Source organism: Cynocephalus volans, chromosome 13, assembly GCF_027409185.1.
Source record: "Cynocephalus volans isolate mCynVol1 chromosome 13, mCynVol1.pri, whole genome shotgun sequence".
Lineage (NCBI taxonomy): Eukaryota > Metazoa > Chordata > Mammalia > Dermoptera > Cynocephalidae > Cynocephalus > Cynocephalus volans.
Window position 1 is genome coordinate 2,017,987 of NC_084472.1, and position 21,136 is coordinate 2,039,122.

General features: G+C 36.2%; 1 long non-coding RNA gene across 1 annotated transcript; it reads left to right on the plus strand.

Annotated features, from left to right (window-relative positions):
• Positions 1-303: 303 nt before the first annotated feature.
• LOC134361518 (uncharacterized) lies at positions 304-12,704 on the plus strand. Its single transcript, XR_010021465.1, has 3 exons — positions 304-388; positions 3,008-3,154; positions 12,387-12,704. It is a non-coding gene; the product is annotated as an uncharacterized LOC134361518 (long non-coding RNA).
• The last annotated feature ends 8,432 nt before the right edge of the window (positions 12,705-21,136 follow it).

Here is a 21,136-nt window from a genome sequence, read left to right on the forward strand (position 1 = left end):
CCAGTCCTGGCACCAGCGAGACAGCGCATCCCTGGGTCGGCTCCATCGTCGTTGATCTAGTCGTCGTCGCTGCTGCAGCCTCCAGCTCCCAGGTCTTCACTGCACTAACGGACACCTCGGAACTGGAACTGCCGCTGCCGAGCCTTCCAGGCGCCCACGTCCACACTGCGCAGGTGCTATGGGGCGGAGCCTAGCGCAGCTCACCTGGAGACAGAAGATTGACAGCGGGTCTGGGCAGCCACGCCCCCAGCGGTAATGGCGGCAGTGGAACCGGCCGCAGCGGAGCCCACGGCAGCATCCTGAGCGGCGGCAGCGGCGGCGGCGGCGGCGGCGGCGGCGGCAGCGACCGACGGGGTACACTGGTGAGGGGAACGGCGCGGCGGAGCAGGTAGGGCCCGGGTGAGGGGTACTATAGGTATTTGGTAGTGTCAATTACTTGCTGTTCAGCTTTGAGAAGATTATACAATTTATAGTTCTTTTCAAGGAAAGGTATTTTACACTTTTTCACTATTAAAGTAACAGAAATACATTTCAGGGAATCTGAGAGTACGAATGTCTGTAATTTCACAGCATTCTAATGTGGCTATTCTAGGATTTCACCATATTCTGCTTATTTCTTTCTCACCTTTTCCTTTATATATTTTTAATAGTTTTATTTCTTGCTTTAAAAAGAACACCTTTACTCAGAATTTTTCATACCTTAGAAGTCATAAATTTTAATTTACAGTCTTAAACATGCAGTTGTACAGACATCACCACAATCCAGTTTTAGAACACTTCCATCAACTCGGAAATTTTCCTTGTGCCCATTTGTATTTGATCCGTCTTCCTACCCCCAAGCCACAGGCAACCACTGATCGATTTTTTTATAGTTTTTAATCTTTTCTAGAAGTTTTATATAAATGGAATCCTATAATATGTAGTCTTTTGTGTCTGGCTCCTTTCCCTTAGCATATTTTTAAGGTTTATCCATGTTGTATTCCATGTCTGTAGTTTGTTCCTTTGTACTGCTCAGTAGTGCATTGTATGGATATGTCCCATTTTGTTTCTCCATATGTTTTCCTTTCTCTCGGATAGATACCAGGAGTGGAATTTCTAGATTGCGTATGTTTAACTTTCTAAGAAACTGCCAAACTCTTTTCCAAAGTGGCTGTACCGTTTTCCATTCCCACCAGCTGTATATAAGGGTTCCAGTTTCTCTGTATCCTCATCTGCACTTGTTATTATCTGCCTTTGTTACAGCCATTTTCGTGGGTGTGAGGTGGTGTCTCATTGGATTTTTATGTGTTTCCTTAATGACTAATGATGTTGATTATCTTTTCACATGCCTATTTGCCACTATTCATATATCTTCTTTGGTGAAGGGTCTATCCAAATTTTTTGCCCCCCCCCCACGCTTTTTTAATTGGGGTGAGATTCACATAGCATAAAATCAATTATTTTAAAGTAAACAATTAAGTGGCATTTACTCCATTCCCAATATTGTGTAACTACCCACCTCTTTCTAGTTCAAAAACAATTTTATCATTCCGAAGGGAAACCCCTATTTCTTGCTTTTTAGCCTAACAGCATATTTCCTAAGTACTTTCCTATGTCTTTAAAGTCTCTTTATAAACATCCAATAAATACACCATTTTGCTTAACTGAAAATACCATTGATGAACATTTTTGGGCAAATCTTATTCTTTAGTTAGATTCTGTTTTACTGGGAATCTAACAGTTTATAAAACCTCTCAGCCTTAGTGCCTTTTTTACTTAATAGCCCTGTATAAGAATTAAGGTGGAACACAAAAAACTGGACAAAACAAAGGATACAAAATAAGGGTACATAGATTAGCTTTGGTTGGTGACATTGTTACCATGAAGAGTTATCAGGTTAACAACGTGTTCTTATGTTGTTGCGTGTAAAAAATGTTAGATATACAGAAGTGTGAAACACATTTGTAAATGTGATTGGTGAACTCATGTTTATTTTCAGACAGTGTTTTTCCTGGGAGGCACCTAGCAAATTCTTTTGATGTTGAAATGCTTTCGGGCCTTTTCATCCTTTTTTTTTTTTTTTTGGTGTGGTGAACATGAAGAGGGTGTAGAATAGTAATTGACATTTTTCGTATATAAAGATAATGAGATACTTAGTTTTACGTTATTTTCTCAGGATATAAGTGTTTGGGCTTCTCTGTATTTGCTCACTGAATGCCTCTTTTCCTCAAATAGTCCATTGTCTAAGATCCATTGGTTAGGATCTTCTAAGCATTTTGCTGCTGTAGTTTCTATGTACTGTTAGGCTTTTGAAGCAGATAATTTTTTTTTAAATAGAAGAGTGCTTTTTAAAATTGAGCTATATTTTACATCCCATTATGTTCAGCCATTTAAAATATACAATTTAGTGATTTTAAGTTATTCAAAAAGTTCTGCTAACGTCACTATTATCTAATTTCAGGACATTTTCATCACCCCAAAAGGAAACCCATTTAGCAGTCACTTCCCATGTCTCCCCTTTCCCAGCCGCTGGTAACCACTAATCTACTTTCTTTCTTTATGGACTTTGAAGCAAATAATTTTGATTAATCTGATTTTATTTATTTTGTTAGGTAGATGTTTCCTGTAGAAAGAATTTGCAAGTTAAGAAAAATTGTGGACTCATAGAATATCTGTTGCAAAGCTTGGTTAGGCTAAACTCTGAAGCAAGTCTCCAACTGTTATCCCTGGAAGTAGTCAACTTTATTTGAATCGATTTTTCTTTATTAGTAAAATAATCGAAGAACTTGATTCTAGAAAGAGTGCAATCCTCAGTATAGAATATCCTCAAAAGGTTAAAGAATTCTGGAATTTAACTTTTTATTTAAATACTAAATTGAGTTTTACTTCTCCTTTAAAGAAGTAAAGATATCTGTATTCTTTTTCAAGTAAAACCTTTTATGTGTGAAATGTGAATGAATTCAGTTTCCACCCCCCTAGAATAAACAGGGCTATTGAATATGTGTTCTTTTTTTTTGTAATTCCCCAGACACACAGTGGATCTGTATGGCGTGTGACATGGGCACATCCTGAATTCGGACAGGTTTTGGCTTCCTGTTCTTTTGACCGAACAGCTGCTGTGTGGGAAGAAATAGTAGGAGAATCAAATGATAAACTGCGAGGACAGAGTCACTGGGTGAGACATTTGTTAGTATTCTGAGGGTGGGGAGGAGGAGATGTGAGCAGCCAGGGAGCATTAGTGTCATAACACCGTGCTCTAACCAACATAGCTAACAGGCCAGCAGGAGCATTAGTGCTTCTAAGAATACCTCAGGCACTTGCTAAAATGTCCCCTCTTTACTTACCAGTTCCACTTTTCTTTTTTCCATATTTTCCTCATACTTGTCTTTTAGTTTTGTCTTGGGCCTGAAGTGGTACTCGGGAGCACCCATGGCATTGTTTAATTGTAACTTTCATGATGAATCCAGAGTATTTACTTTGTATATGATTTTATATACTATATGTCTTATATGATGTTAATGTATGATTTATTTATTACTTTTTTTTTAACTTTTTTGCCTTTTTCTTTTTTGTCTTGTTTTTTTCTGGTTTGTTTTTGGTGGCTGGCTGTACAGGGATCTGAACCCTTGATGTTGGTGTATACGATCATAAGGATATGGTTTTAGAGTACCCTCTCAAATCCTTTAAAAACTTGCTCTGTTTTGTTTTCTTTTGCTTTCTTACAAAATGCGCTCTCCTTTATCTGCGCCTACTTTAAGCTCTAGCTCTGCCCTCATTGCTTGTTTGAGTTTGGGCAAGAACACACGTTGTGTGCTGCTCAAGTTCCTCGTCTGTGAGTGAGAGAACCGAGCTAGGTGATCTTTAAGACCTTTCCAGTGTTTTCATTTTAAGATTTTATCATCCGTATGCTTGTTCTTTCCCTCTGTAATTAGTTTTTTGTAATAATCATACACATGGTATAAAATCCAAAAGTGACAAAATGGTGTACACAGTGAGAAAATGCTCTCCTTCCCTCACCACCTTGGTCTCTCCCTAGAGGCAGCCGCTACTGCAGCTTTTTGTGTGTTCTTCTGGAATGTTTTTTTCTCCCGCCTTTTCATCCCACTTCCCCTCTAATGCATGCTATTGACACTTTTTTCTGATGCATTTTTTTTATTTCTGTAAATATACCTAATATAATAGTCATCATTTTAACTATTTATTTATTTTGGCATCGGGCTGGTACTGAGGATCCAAGCCATTGACCCTGGTGTTATAACACTGTGCTCTAACCAACCAAGCTAACCAGCACACCCCCATTTTAACTATTTGTAAGTGGTGTACTTCAGTGGCAGTAATTGTCCTTTTGTGACTGACTTATTTCACTAAGCAAAATGTTTTCAAGGTCCAACCATGTTCATATATCATGTTCATATATCAAGCATACATCAAGTTCATTCCTTTTTATAGCTAAATAATACTTCATTGTGTGTATGTATACCACCAATGGACATTTATGTTGGTTCTGTACCTTTGCTATTGTAAACAGAGCTGCAGTGAACATGGGAGTGCAGGTATCCCTTTGGCATGATGATTTCCATTCCTCTGGGTACATACCCAGAAGTGGGATGGCTGGATTGTATGGAAGATCTATCTGTAGTTGTTTGAGAAACCTCCATGCTGTTTTCCATAGTGATTGTACTAATTTACAGTCCCACCAACAGTGAGGGGCATTTCCCTTCTCTCCACACCCTCACCAGCATTTATTATTCTCTGTTTTTGATTATAGCCAGTCTAACTGGGGTGAGGTGGTATCTCAATGTGGTTTAATTTGCATTTCCTTGATGACAGTGATGTTGAGCATTCTTTCATGTACCTGTTGGCCATTTGTATGTATTCCTATGAAAAATGTCTGTTCAGCTCCATCGCCCATTTTTTACTTGGGTTATTTGTGTTTTTTACTGTGTATTGCTTGAGTTCCTTGTATACTATGGATATTAATACCTTGTTAGATGCATAGTTACCAAAAATTTTCTCCCACTCTGCAGGTTGTCATTTCACTCTGTTGATTGTTTCCTTTGCAGTGCAGAAGATTTTGAGTTAGATATAGTCCCTTTTATTTTTTTTCTTTTGATGCTTGTGCTTTCAGGCTCATGTTCATAAAATCTGTGCCCAGACCTAGTTCCTGAAGTTTTTCTCCTATATTTTCCCTTAGTAATTTTACAGTTTCAGGTCTTATACTTAAGTCTTTAATCCATTTTGAGCTGACTTTAGTGTATGGTGAGAGGTGCACATCTAGTTTCATTCTTCTACATATGGATATCCAGTTTTCCCAGCATCACTTATTGAAGAGGCAGTCTTTTCCCAAATGTAGGTTTTTGTTGCTTTTGTCCAATATCAGATGGCTGTAAGCCTGAGGGGTGATTTCTGGGTTCTGTATTCTGCTCCACTGGTCTAAGTGTCTATTTTTATGCCAGTACCATGTTGTTTTGGCTAGTATAGCTTTGTCATATAATTTGAAGTCAGGTAGTGTTATGCCCCTGGCTTTGTTTTTTTTGCTCAGGATTGCTTTGGCTGTTTGGGGTCTTTTGTTGTTCCATATCAATGTCAGGATTGTTTTTTATCAATTTCTGTGAAGAATGACACTGGCATTTTGATGGGATTGCATTGAATCTGTAGATTGCTTTGGGTAGCATAGACATTTTCACAATATTCTTCCAATCCAAGAGCATGGAATATCTTTCCATCTTTTTCTGTCTTCTTTAATTCCTTTCAGTAATGGTTTGTAGTTCTCATTGTAGAGATCTTTAACCTCTTTGGTTAAATTTATTTCTAGGTATTTTATTTTTTTCATGACTCTTGTAAATGGGCTTACTTTCATGATTTCTCTTTCTGTTAGTTCATTATTGGAGAATATAAATGCAACTGATTTGGGGGCATTTATTTTGTATTCTGCAATGTTACTGAAATAATTAACCAGCTCTAGGAGTTTTTCGATAGAGTCTTTAGGTTTTTTTCTATATAGAGTATCATGTCATCTGCAAATAGAGACAGTTTGACTTCATCTTTTCCAATCTGGATGCCCTTTATTTCTTTCTCTTGCCTGATTGCTCTGGCTAGTACCTCCAGTACTATGTTAAATAGAAATTTTGAGTGTGGGCATCCTTGTCTTGTTCCTGTTCTTAAGGAAAAAGCCCTCAGTTTTTCCCAATTCAAAACGATTCTGGTTGGTGGGCTTGTCATTGATACCTTTTATTGTGTTGAGATACTTTCCTTCTATACCTAATTTGTTGAGAGTCTTTAACATGAAGGGATGTTGAATTCTGTCAAATGCTTTTTCAGCATCTATTGAGATAATCATATGGTTTTTGCCCTTGAGTTTGTTGATGTGATGTATCATTTATTGATTTTCTTATATGGAAACATCCTTGCATTCCTGGGATGAATCCCACTTGATCATGGTGTATAATTTTTTTATGTGTTGCTGTATTCTGATTGCTAATATTTTGTTGTGGATTTATTCATCTATGTTCATCAAGGGTATTGGCCTGTAATTTTCTTTTTTGTGTGTGGCTTTATCTGGTTTTGGTATCAGAGTTGTGTTGGCCTCATAGATCGAGTTTCGGAGAGTATCTTCTGTTTCAATTTTTTGAATAGTTTGAGGAGAATTGGTATTAATTCCTCTTTAAGGGTTTGATAGAAATAATCTATAAAGCCATCTGGACCTAGAATTTTCTTTGTTGGAAGATTGCTGATTACCACTTCAAACTCTTTGCTTGTTATTGGTCTGTTCAGGTTTTCTGTCTCTTCTTGATTCAGTCTGGGAAGTTTGTAAGTGTATGGAAACATCCATATCTTCCATATTTTCATGTTTGTTGTCATGCACCTGTTTATAACAATCTGTAATGATTCTTCATATTTCTGTGGTATTGGTTGTAATGTCTCCCTTTTCATTTCTGATTTTTGTTATTTGGGTCTTCTCTCTTCTTTGTGTTAACCTAGCTTATGGTTTGTCTATTTTATTTATCTTCCCAAAAAATCAAGTTTTTGTTTCATTCATCTTTATTATTGTTTTTATGGGCCTCTATTTCATTTAGTTCTGCTCTGATCTTAATTATTTCTTTCTGTCTACTACCTTTAGGATTGGTTTGTTGTTGTTTTTCTAGTTCTTTGAGGTGTAGCATTAGGTCATTTATTTGAAGTCTTTTCCATTCTTTTGATGTAAGCATTTATTGCAATAAATTTCCTTCCTAATACTGCTTTTGCAATATCCCACAGGTTTTGGTGTGATGCATCTTCATTTTCATTAGTTTCAAGAAGTTTTTGATTTCCTGTTTAATTTATTCTTGGATCCATAAGTCATTCAGGAGCCTGTTGTATAGTTTCCATGTATTTGTATAGTTTCCAGGGTTTTGCTTGTTATTAATTTCCAGTTTTAGTCTATTGTGGTCTGAAAAGATACTTGGAATGATTTCAATTTTTTAAAATTTGCTGAGACTAGATTTGTGACCTAATATGTGGTCTATCCTGGAGAATGTTCCATGTGCTCATGAGAAGAAAGTATATTCTTTAGTTGTTGGGTGAAATGTTCTGTATATATCTGCCAGGTACAGTTGGTCTAAGGTATAGTTTAAATCCTGTGTCTCTTTGTTGATTTGTTGCCTGGAAAATCTGTCCCATACTGAGAGTGGGGTGTTCAGGTCACCCACTATTAATGTATTAGGGCCTGTTTCTTTCCTTAGGTCTGACAGTGTTTCCTTTATATATCTGCATGCTCCAGTATTGGGTGCATGTATATTTATGATTGTTACATTTTCTAGCTGGATAGATCCTATTATCATTATACAGTGGCCTTCTTTTCTCTTTTTATGTTTTTCGGTTTAAAGTCTATTCTGTCTGATATAAGAATAGCTACTCCTGATTGTTTTTGGTTTTCATTTGCATGGTATATCTTTCTCCATCCCTTCACTTTTAGTCTGTTTGTGTCTCTACAGGTGAAGTGGGTTTCTTGAAGACAGCATTTACTTGGGTCTAGCTTTTTAATCCAATCAGTCAGTTTGTGTCTTTTGAATGGGGAGTTTAATCCATTCACATTTGTGGTAGTTATTGAAAGGTACTGCTTCATTCCTGTCATTTAATCGCTTTTTGTTTAGATGGTTTAAATATCCTTTGATCATTACTTCCCCTTTTATTTGTCTTCTTCAATGTTTGTTGGAAATTTAAGGTGGCATGATTTAGCTTCTTTCTCTTTCTCACTGGCATTTATGTTTTAACAGCAGGTTTTGCTCTTTCTTGTGTATTTGTAGTAGTGGTCATCATTATTCAGTTTCTAGATGAGGTGGTCATCATTATTCAGTTTCTAGATGAGGGGCTCCCTTGAGAATTTCTTGCATGGCTGCCTGTTTGGTGGTAAACTCTCACAATTTTTGTTTGTCTGGGAAATATACTATTTTTCCCTCATTTCCAAAGGAAAGCCTTGTTGGGTAAAGAATTCTAGGCTGGCATTTTTTTTCTTTTAGTGTTTTAAATATACCATTTCATTTTCTTCTGGCCTTTAGGGTTCAGTTGAGAAGTATGCTGTTAGTCTGATGGGGGTTCCCTTACAGGTGATTTGACGTTTTTCTCTTGCTGCTTTTGGAACTCGTCTTTGAGCTTTGCAAGCTTAACTATAATGTGTCTTGGGGAGGATCTTTTTGGATTGAATCTGTTTCGGGACCTTTGAGCTTCCTGTATCTGAAGGTCTGCATCTCTCCCTGCACCTGGGAAGTTTTCTGTTACTATTTCCTTGCATAGGTTTTCAATACCTTTTCCTTTTTCCTCCCCTTCTGGAATACCCACAATTCCGATGTTAGAGTGCTTGAGGTTATCTGCTGTCTCTCTTAGATTTTCCTCATTATTTTAAATTCTTTTTATCCTTTTTTTAGTCTGCCTGGGTTATTTCAAAAAGACCATCTTTGAGATCTGAAATTCTTTCATCTGCTTGCTCTAGCCAACTGCTCAAGCTCTGTATTGTTTTTTTTATTTCATTGAGTGAATCTTTTGTTTTAGGATTTCTGCTACACTCTTTTCTAAGGTATTAATCTCTGTGTAAATTTCCTCCTTTATATTCTGGATATTTTTTCTTGCTCACCTTGGTGCCTGCTGTGGCTGTGGGTGCTTCCCTCTGGGGCCTAGGAGTGGGCCCCTAGTGACATGTGGGTCTCTGCTCACCTTGGTGCCTGCTGCCCTGGGTTGTTTAACTTAGGATAATATTCTCCAGGTTTATCCCTGTTACTGCAAATGGTGGAATTTCACTCTCTTTTATGGCTAAGTAGTATTCCATTGTATATATATACCACAATTTCCTTATCCAGTCATCCCTCAATGGATATTTAGGTTGATTCCATCACCTGGTTATTGTAAATAGAGATGCAATAAACATGTGGGGGCAGGTATCCCTTCGATCTGATGATTTCCAATCCTCTGGATATATCCCCAGTAGTGGGATTGCTGGAACATACAGGAGTTCTATCTGAACTTGTTTGAGGAAACTCCATACTGTTTTCCATAATGGCTGTACTAATTTACAGCCCCATCAATAGTGCAGAAGAGTTCCTCTTTCTCCACATCCTTGCCAGCATTTGTTATTCTCTGTCTTTTTTATAATAACCAGTCTGACTGAGGTGAGGTGATATTTCAAAGTGGTTTTGATTTGCATTTCTCTGATGATTAGTGATGTTGAGCATTTTTTCATATACCTTTTAGCCATTTGTAGGTTTTACTTTAAGAAATATCTATTCAGCTCCATTGCCCATTTTTAAATTGGATTATTTGGGTTTTTTTGCTGTGACCCTGAATAGCCAAAGCAATCCTGGGCAAAAAAAGTAAAGCTATAGGCATTACACTTCTTGACTTCAAACTGCATCACAAATCTATAGTAACCAAAGCATCATGGTACTGACATAAAAAGAGACACATGGACTAATGGAACAGAATAGAGAACCCAGAAATCCACCCACATGTTTACAGCAAACTGATCTTTGACAAGGGCACCAAGAACACACTGGGGAAGAGACTGCCTCTTTAATAAATGGGGCTGGGAAAACTGGACATCCATATGTAGAAAATGAAACTTGGTCTGCACCTCTCACCATATACCGTAATCAACTTAAAATGGATTAAAGACTCAAATATAAGATCTAAAATTTTAAAACTCCTAGATGCTGGAAAAAGAAGAACAAACTAAACATATGGCAAGCAGAGAAAAGAAAATATCAAAGATTAGAATGGTGATTAATGGGCCGAGCCCGTGGCGCACTCAGTAGAGTGCGGCGCTGGGAGCGTGGCGACGCTCCCGCCGCGGGTTCGGATCCTATATAGGAATGACCGGTGCACTCACTGGCTGAGTGCCGGTCACGAAAAAACGACAAAAAAAAAAAAAAAAAAAAGAATGGTGATTATGACATAGAAAAGAGAAAAACAATGGAGAACAATCTGTGAATCCAGAAGTTGGTTCTTCGAAAATATAATCAAAATTGAAAAATCTTTAGCTAAACTGACCAGATAGATAGAGACGACTCATATCACTAATATCAGAAAAAGTTGGTTACTACCAACTTTATAGAAACAATGAAAGATTTTAAGGAAAAACTACAAACAAATGTATGACAACATACATTTTAGATGTTGTTTAGATGTATGTTTCTAGAAAGACACAAACTAATGAAACTTATACAAGAAATAGAAAATTTCAATACAAGTTTACCAAGCAAGGACATTGAATTAGTTATTAAAATTTCCCTAAAAGTTCAGCCCAGATTTACTAGTCAATCTACTCAATATTTAAAGAAGAATTAATAGCAATTATTCAAAACTCTTCCAAAACATAGAAGCATAAACACTTTTTGGCTCATTCTATGAGGCTAGTATTACCCTAATACCAAAAGTGAGACAAACACATTGTAAGAAAAGACTACAGGGCTGAGCCCGTGGCGCACTCGGGAGAGTGCGGCACTGGGAGTGAAGGCAGCGACGCTCTCGCCGCGGGTTCGGATCCTATATGGGACTGGTCAGTGCACTCACTGGCTGAGTGCCGGCCACGAAAAAGACAAAAAAAAAAAAAAAAAAGACTACAGACCAATGTCTCTTATAAATATATGCCAAAAATTCCTCAACAAAATGTTAGCACACCTAACTCAATAACATTTAAAAATACTTATACACCATTACCAAGTAGAATTTACCCAAGAAATGCAAGGTTGGTTTAATATCTGAAAATTAATTAATGAAACACTCCATATGCATAAAATAAAGGACAAAACAACACAGTCATCTCAGTGGACAAAGGAAATCATTTGACATAATCCAACACCATTTTATGAAGAGTTTTATTAGATTAGAAATTGAAGAAAACTTCCTTAACCTGAAAAAATATCTACAAAAATCCCACAGTTTACATTGTATTAATGATGAAACAGAATGCTTTCCACATAAGATCAGAAATAAGACAAGACTGTCCACTGTCACCACTTCTATTCAACATTGTTCTGGATATTCAAGCCGGAGCAATTGTGCAAGAAAAAAAATGTCATTCCAATTTGGAAGGAAGAAGTAAAATAATTTCTATTTGCAGATGATATGACTTTGTGTATAGAAAATTCTAAAGAATACACTAAAAGCTTTTAGAACTACTAAATGAGTTAAGCAAGGTTTCAGGGCATAAGATCAATATACAAAAATCAATTGTATATTTATACACTAGCAATGGACAATTCAAAATAAGATTAACAATGGTATCTACATTTATAATAGTATCAAAAAGAATAAATCACTTAGGAATAAATTTAGCCACAAATATTTATGACTTATGCACTGAAAACTGAAAAAATTGCCGAAAGAAATTAATGAAGACCTACATAAATGGAAAACATACCACATTCATGGATGGAAAGTCTTAATATGAGGTGTTGGGCTGGGTCACAGACCCCAGAACCCACTCCTGTGCAGGTTGTGAGTTAGGTAAGCAAAAGAAAACCTGAGTAGACACCAGCAAAGTAGACATGCTTTCTTTCAGACACGAGGTCTGCCACCAGCAGTTTGAAGCTGCTGTCTCATATAACAAAGCACACAATAGTGGCAACGAGCCAAGGGGTAGATGGGCACACATGCGCACTAACACTACTTGTTTGCAACAGATATGCTGAATCATACTCAGCCAATATGAGGTGAAAGGGCCTGACTAAACTAATTCCATTTTCCTCACATGAGGGTACTTTAAAAAGTTCATGAAAAGATTTGTATTATCTTTAAACTATTTTTCCATGAACTTTTTGAAGTACTTTTGTATAGTTAAGATTGCAATACTCCCCAAATTGATCTACGGATTCCAGATTTATCACAATCACTATCAAAATTCCAGCTGTCTGGATGACTTTTTTTTTTTTTTGCAGAAACTGACAAGCTGATCTTAATATTCATGTGAAAATGCAAGGAACCCAGAGGAGCCAAGACAATCTTGAGAAAAAAGAACAAAGTTGGCGGACTCACACTTCCTGATTTCAAAATGTACTACTAAAGTATGGTAGTACTTTAAAGTATAATCCCAAAGGCACAAGGACAAAAGAAAAAACTGATAAGTTGGACTATAATAACATTAAAAACTTTTGTGCTTCAAAGGACACAATTGAGAAAGGGGAGAGACACCACCGAATAAAAGAAAATATTTGCAAATTATATATTTAATAAGGGACATGTATCCATAATATAAAATAAACTCTAACAATTCAATAATAAAAAGACAAATAACACAATCAGAAGTGGGTAATAATCTGAAAAGACATTTCTGCAAAGAATATGTATGTAAATACCAATAAGCACCTTGACATGGTGCTCTACCTCATTAGTCATTAGAGAAAAGTAAATCAAAATTTCATGGAGACACAACACACCAATAATAAAAAAGGACAGATAAAAATCTTGATGCAAATGTGTGGAAATTATAACCCTCATGAATTTATAGTGGGAATGTAAATATTGTAGATGCCTGGAGGACAGCTTAGCAGTTCTCAAAATGTTAAACATGGGCTTACCATGTGTTCCAGCTATTCCACACCTGGGTGCATGTCCAAGAGAAATATAAACATATGTCTACACGACAACTTGTACATGAATGTGTATTGCAGCATTATTTTAATAACCCAACACAATGTCCATTAACTGATGAATGGAGAAATAAAATGTGGTAGTTCTTCACTATGAAATATTAAACAATAAAAATAAATGAAGTATGGACACATGCTACAACAAAGATGAACCTCAAAAACATCATATGAAAGATACCAGTCACAAAAGACCACATATTATATAATTTGATACACATGAAAATCCAAAATAGGCAAATCTATGAAAACAGAAAGCAGATTAGTTGTTGCCTGTATTAGTGGGGAGGGTAGTGGGTGGATAGTGGAGGAATATGTACAGGGTTTCTTTTTGGAGTGATAAAATGCTCTAAAATTAGATTGTACGGACGGTTGCACGACTCTGAACTTACTAGAAGACACTGAATAGTACACTTTGAATGGGTGATGATATGGTAAGTGAATAATATCTCAATAAAGCCATTAAAAGAAAGCAATGTCCAGAGGGAAAGTTGGAATTGAAAGTGAAGTTTTTATTTCAAAGGAAATAATATAAAGGGGTTAACCAGAGAGGCTTCATCCAAAGGCAATGAAGACAGCATACTGTTCAGGGTGAACGCCTGGAGCCTAAAAAGAATACCCTAGGAATGGAACAAAACTGAAATCCCAAAGACCAAAACTGTTAGACACACGAAGTTACTAAGCACCATGTTTTACTAGTGATTAGCAAAGGAAATAAGCCATAAGCAGCAGCATACTTGGGAGGCTTGACTCTTTCAAACAGCTCTTTGAGCTCCTTTTCCAGTATTGGGATGCAGTTTAGTTTTGGGATGAGTAAATCTAACTGTGCATGTAAGGCAAGTTAGCAGAGGGAAGTCATTGAGTTCTGGAATCTCTTACTTTTCATATCTTGCTAGCACATAGACCTGTCTGTTATTCGGCATACCTGCAGCCCATAAATTAGAGGTTAATTTACAATAAATAATCTAGACAGACCAGGTATTTCCAGATAAGAAATCATTACAAAGCAATCCCTCGGGTCTCTCGTAAATCCTTAAGCCAGCAAATTCCATCAGTCATTATTTCTAAGGAGTTCTGATTAGGATCATTATTGCCTTAGGCATCCCTGAGGATAAACAAGTTACAGACTCATGAACCCTTTTCTTTGTTATAACCATAAGGCCTATTTATTAGGATACCTACAACTCTAGGTCGGTGGATAAGAGGTTTGAGCAGTTTGGGTGATTACTCTTCTATCAAATCTTTACTTAAATTTTGCATATGTATGTGTATCAAATAATAATCATTAGAGGATTTCTACATTGGCTCTATATTGTAAGATGGTGTAAACAAACTTGAGAGTCTTCAGATGTGAGCAACTATGATGATGAGAAAACTCAAAACCATGACATAAGACAAATCTTGAAAATCTGAAGGGTGTTTAATTTGGAGGTGAAAAACTTTGACCTCAGAAGAGAAAATGTGGTCACTAAGGCTGGAACGTGTTATATATCTTCAAACATCTGAAGGGCCTGCCTGTGGAAGAGGGTTTATGCTTTTATGTGTGAACTCAAGTAATAATGGGTAGAACTAACAGAGAGTATATTCAAATTGTCAAAAGATCTAAGATGCTGTCTTGGGAGACAAAGAATTTCTCATCATGCAGGTAATGAAGTGTACACTGAACTATTTCTTATCAGAAACACTGTAGATGTATTTAGCATTTGATATGTGGTAGAGTGACCATACCTCTTGGTTTTTCATGACAGTGGCTCTTTACTCTTTAATCCAGGTGTAATTATTAATGGGATCCTTTTCCTCTCAAAAGTTTTCCAGTACATGATATGGTCACTTACTTAGAACAGTGATTTCTCACTCCTGGTTAAATGTTATAGTAACCTGGAAAGCATTTAAAACAGTACTGCTGCCTAGACATTGCGTCTACACCATATAAAATCAGAATCTTGGGGATGAGATGTCAGCACCAGTAATTTTAAAAGCTTCCTGCGTGATTCTAATGTGCAGCAAGGGTTGAGAATCCCTTGCCTGAAGGATCCTTCTTTTCATTCCTACCTTAACTAGATCCTATTATTCTATCTTATCATAATATATATTGCACTCCATTAAGAAAGCAACGCTTAGAATTCTGCTACTATTATAAATACAGTAGGAAATAAAACAAACTGAAACATAAATTGTCAGATTTTTAAAATTCTATGTATATGCTTTTATTTCCAAAAAGCCTGATGATGTTTTTAAGCTTAAATGTTGTCTTATTACGTGGAAAATAGATTATATAAAGCTTTTATTTTCCTTGGGAATATCTGAGTCCATGAAGATTTCTAAACTACACTTGCACTCTTGCTTTAATGAGGTCATTATTTTGTCAAGTGTTAGGCTAAAAGGCTTACCATGTGAGCAGCATTGAATTGAATTGGTGCACAGTAGATATGGCAGTCATTTAGCTTTCTCATTAGTTTATTAGATTTGATCCTTTAAAATGTTTTACCACTTAGCCAAGAGCCTTTGAATTCACTTTAATGAGTCTAGCCCTTTATCAGCGGCTGCTTGAAAATGGTTTTGCTTCTTACTCTGGCCATCAGATGATTGTGGGCTATGTGCTAATAAAGTATTTTTCTTTTGGTAATTCTTCAGAGGAAAAATAAAACCAACTTCAGTCAATCACTTCCATGAAAGTTTCATTTAAATGATTAAAATGTTTGAAGAGGATAGGAAAATACTATGTATAAATCCAAAAGCTGACATTTTTAGAGGTAAAATTCACCAAAGATTTCTGAAATGTTAACATACAAGGATATATTTTCTGAAGTTGATTACATTTGATACACATTTTAAGAGATACTTCGTGCCTCCATTTTATTTTATTATGAAACATATTAGAAAACAGGGGCTAAGATTATTTAATTTTAAAAGAAGATTAATTATTATGTCTAGCTCCCAGGAATCACTCAGGAATCACTGTTCTCTAAGCTGGGGTCTTGGGCTGAAATGCCAAAAATCCTTTGCTTACTAATATTTGGCTTGAAGAATAGGTAACTCAGTCTAGAGAAACCAAGTCTGTTTTCAGTTCCTGACATAGATTATTTGGTTCTAACATCAGACATGGCAGGCAGCTGCCACTCCTCATTTCCTTCTCTGTGTGCTCAAATGTTTCTCATTTGCCCCAGAACCTCAGAAAACACATAAGCAGCCTGCAAATCATATGGTATAATTATTTAACAAAACAGAACAAAATTAGTCACCGAAACAACTGGCACTAAATAAACTCGCATAGGAAAGGAGTTTCATCCATATTTGTCTTTCAGATGCCTTTTCTGGCTCTCTCTGGCTCATCTGATGACAGAATACATCTTCTTCTATAAAAAAGACAAAAAGCCTGGATAACTGTGTGACATGGAGTGAAATAAGTCATGTCCACATGAAAATTCTGTCTTGCTGTTTGGTCCATATCAGTTGCTATAAATTTTGTGCTGAATAGATTTAAGTTAGGTCTTAGTAAAAAAGAATTATCATGACCAGAAAGATCATGCATATTAATGACTATTTCTGTTTTAGTTGGTTGAATAATATCACGTCAGTTCTTTGATTTCATGAACCTCTGGCCAGTAATCCAATATGTTTGTGCTTAGAAATCTCTTAAAGGAGGAATCCCTTTCCTTCTGAACTAATTCTGGAATAAGTACTAAATATCATTCTTGTTTCTTACTGATACCAATTTTCACAATCTTTTGTCAGAATTTTCTTTGACACAGAAACACAGATGAGCCATCTTAAACATTTTCCTTTTTAGTGTTCCAACTAACCCTTCTGTGTTTATGCATGTGTGTATATATGTGTGTATGCATGCATTTATTTAGTGGCTTGGTTATATATTTGTTCCCCCACCTTACTCTGGAATGAATAAAAGGCAGCTTGTGAGAATAAAGAACATATACCAAAATTACAGAAGTAAATAATGGCAATGAAAGAATAAATAAAAGAAAATATGGAACATAGATCGGAACTTAGTGATTATTATATGCATAACCTAATAATCTATAAACTTGTTAATGAGCTATGAATTTGACTGTAAGAAGCCAACTTAAAAAATGAACCTGATTAGTTACACAATTCACAGGGACCATAAGATAAAATCAAAGTAATTTCTCGAGGGGTGCACAATTAATTCTGATGCTGAGACCAGTCTCTTCCTTCTGGAGTTTTTAAAAAAGTGGATATGGTGCAATCAATAAATAATCTTGGGACATTACATCCATAGGTAAGCCTATTTTTTTTTACTTCCTAAAGCAAGAATTTTGGGGGGTATAAATTTATAATGTAGTTGTTAACACTGATGATGTTTCAACATATTATAATGATACTATTGATGATTATGATTCATGTATACATGTATAAATTTTTAAAAATGTAATTGATTATACATATTTGTGGAATATAGGGATGAATATCAATACCTGTATACAATGTGTGATGATCAAATCAAGATAATTAGCTTATTTGTCATTACAAAACTTAAACAGCCAACGTATAATGATCAAGGAAATCTCAAATACCCTAGATATGTGGGAAGTTTTGAGTTAGGATGATCTCTTTTCACCTACCCAAATATTAAATAGCCCTGTGGTATTTTTATGTATCATATTTACTGATATATACTTAAAAGGCCAATATCTAAGTTTCTGTCATCTACACTAACATGATATACAGGTATGAAAAATCCCCACCTTATTTTACTTTACTTCTATGTTTTATTTTGCATCGTACTGATAATGTTTAGGTCACCTCTCCACCTCAAACCAATCAAAGGCAATGCCAATAGGATTTCTTGCCATTTTAGATGTGGGCTGGAAGAGAAAGAAAATAATTGAGGATGACTCAGAGTTTTTGACCTGAGCAATGAGAAGGATGGAGTTACCATTAATGGAGACATGAAAGACAGTGGGGAGTGGGTGGGTGGGGAGCAGATTTTGGAGGGAAGATAGTTTTGGATAAGTCAAGTTTAATATGTTTCTGTGACATCCAAATGGAAAATTTGAGGAGGCAGCTGGATATGAGAATGTAAAGTTCAGGAGAGTAGTCTGGTCAAGAGTTACAAACCTAAGAGTCCTAAGATATAAATAGTATTTAAAGCCGTAGACTAAATAAGTGAGCAGGTGTAATATAGGGAAGAGAAGTGGTCCAAGGTCTGAACTCTGAAGCATTTCACTTTTAGGAGGTTGGACAAATGAGGACAATCAGTAAATGGGACTGAGAAATAACCAATGATGCAGAAACAAAACCAGAAAAGTAAAGCAACTTGGAAGCCAGATGACGAAGGTGTGTTTCAGGAGGTGTGAGTGATCAATTGTGTGAAATATACCAGAAAAATCAAGTGAAAGGAGAGCTGGGAATTAAACATTAAATTGAGCAACCTGGAAGTCATCAGTGACATTGGCAAAAATAGTTTGGGGTGGGGCAGGAAAGGCTGACTGGGAGGAGAGGAATTGAAAGCAGCAAATATCAACAACCTTGAAGGAAGTTATATTATAGAGGTGGCAGAAAGGTGGAGTTATAGTTAAATTTTTATGCTGATAAGGATGTTTTGGTAGAGAGACAATTCATCAAAGGGGAATTTCTGGATGATGTCCTTGAGTAAGTGTGAGGGAATAGGGCTGTAGTGGGGGCATTGTTCTTAGTGGGATACAGTCAGATCATTTGTGTTTCAAAGAGTAAGGGAAGAGAGGGGACTTGTAGATAATAGTGGTGAAATGGGAAACTAAGTCATCACCTGAGAGCAAGGATCTGGGAGGAGATGTTGCATGTTTGAAAAGACGAGGAGATGCGTCCTAGTTACCTAATGAAATAAAGTATGATTGCCTGGTTCCCGTAAGAAACTAATTCAAATTGATACTTGGAAATTTCAAGTGAGAGTAGTCATCCTCCTTGTGTGCCTTTCTCCAGCTGTGTCAACTGTCTGGGTTGGGGATTGAGGCATAGAAAGCAGTTGATTTTAACCAAGGGTGCAGTTTTTAATGTATTTATTTATTATTTTACATTTAGGATTAGTATCTTAGAAAAGTTCAGAAGTGATTTCACATTGTGCTTTACATAGCATCAAGTTATTTGTTTATTCAGTAAATACTAGTGTCAGAATCCATGGTTAGTAAAACAGACATGGCTCCTGCCCTCAGGGGGTTTACACATAGCCCAGGCTAGGTAAGTGTTTGTGGAAGAAAAGTGGCAGCCTGGATGACATAGATTTGTCACGCTGAAGGCAGGAACAATCCAGTTAGACTGGAAAATGAGTAACTGTTTTGAAAACGTTATGCACAGTCACAAATAAATTATACGAATGAGACACAATTATTTCTAATATTTTAAGTCATAAGGTCTCAAACTTTGGTCTCATGACCCTTTTCTACTCTTAAAATTTTTCTGAGGTCCCCACAGAGCCTTTGTTTATGTGAGTTATATCTACTGATAGTTACATATTAGAAATTAAATATAAATCCATTGTATATTATGTATGGTCACACAAATAACATACTTCTTATGAAATATTCTGTTTGTTCCCAAACAGAAAAAGGATCCAGCGTTAAGAGTGGTATTGTTCTACTTTTTTTTTATATATATATATACAAATCTCTGAGTTAGTAGATGCAGCTGGATTCTCATCTCTGCTTCCACACTTAATCTGTCCTGGTAGCATGTATCACATAGCCTCCGGAAAACTCCACTGTACAGCTTAGGAGACCATGAGAGCAATCAAGACCAAAAGCAACTTAGTATTATTATAAAAACTACTGTGACCTGTGGACCCTTCAAAGGGGGTCTCAGTGGTTTCTGGAGCACTTGGATAATGGCTACTATCAACAATATCTAATTAAAAAGTGAAACAAACATGCCCATTAGCTATAACAGTAGCCTTTGAGTGTTGCACAGGAAAACAAAATTGGCCAACAAGAGTAAAAAAGCATTGATTGATAATTTTTTTTTGTTTTATTTTGCCTTTCTTTTAAATTAGTACGTTTCTTAAAAACACGGAATTGTGAAATTTAAGGGAATATGAAATTGAACTATTTCAATTCTTCACTGTGCAAACCTGGAAGCTGAGTTCCAAAGAAGTGACAATCTGTGGTCTCAATGATGGCTAGGGATAACTACATGTTTTAACATAGAAAATGGAAATTGAGTTGTCAAGAGTTACATGCAGTTAGTATGAAAATGGAGTATTTCAAATAATATAATTTAGCATCCAGATTTGATCAACTATCCATTCTGAAACAATTCTAATTTTTTGACAGGCCATACCACTCACGTACTACTAATTACCCAGGGCAGCTGCTTTGAGATGGGGTATAAGGTCCAGAAGGGATTAAGAAGTTGTTCTTGAGTTTTACTAATCATGGTAATAAATATCCTATTGACAACAAATGTTACTTAATGGGCAACACACGGGGCTGCTATAAGTCTTCACTATGTATTGAGTATGTTAATTACAAAGTAAGAAAGCATAAATCCCAACTACATCTTTAAAAGAAATGCAGATTCAATATGGTTATTACCTAATGCTAGAAGCAGTTCTCTCTCTCTCTCTCTCTCTCTCTCTCTCTCTTTCTCACACACACACACACACACACACACACACACACACACACACACACACACACACACACACACACACACACACACACACACACACACACACACAATCCTCTCCTAAACCCCTTGTACATTTCAGGGATATGTCTGGAGAGAGAAGCAAATATTATTTGCTCTATTAAACAAAATGAGCATTCATTATTCAGTATATTATCATAGTGGAGGTAAGGTAGCTAGCTAGAAATTAAAAATGAATTTGAGAAAAAACAAGACAAACATGTCTTCTGTATCCTTTACCCTCAACTTTTTGAGATAGGAAATTTTTCTCATTTTTAAGGCAGTGGTACTTACATGAGCGAGAAAAGAGATAAACTGTAGTCAATTTTGTTCAGCCTTGAGCTCCTTGTCTATTACCATTTGCTTCTTTCAAGGTACAACAGAGTAATGTATCTTATTAAATG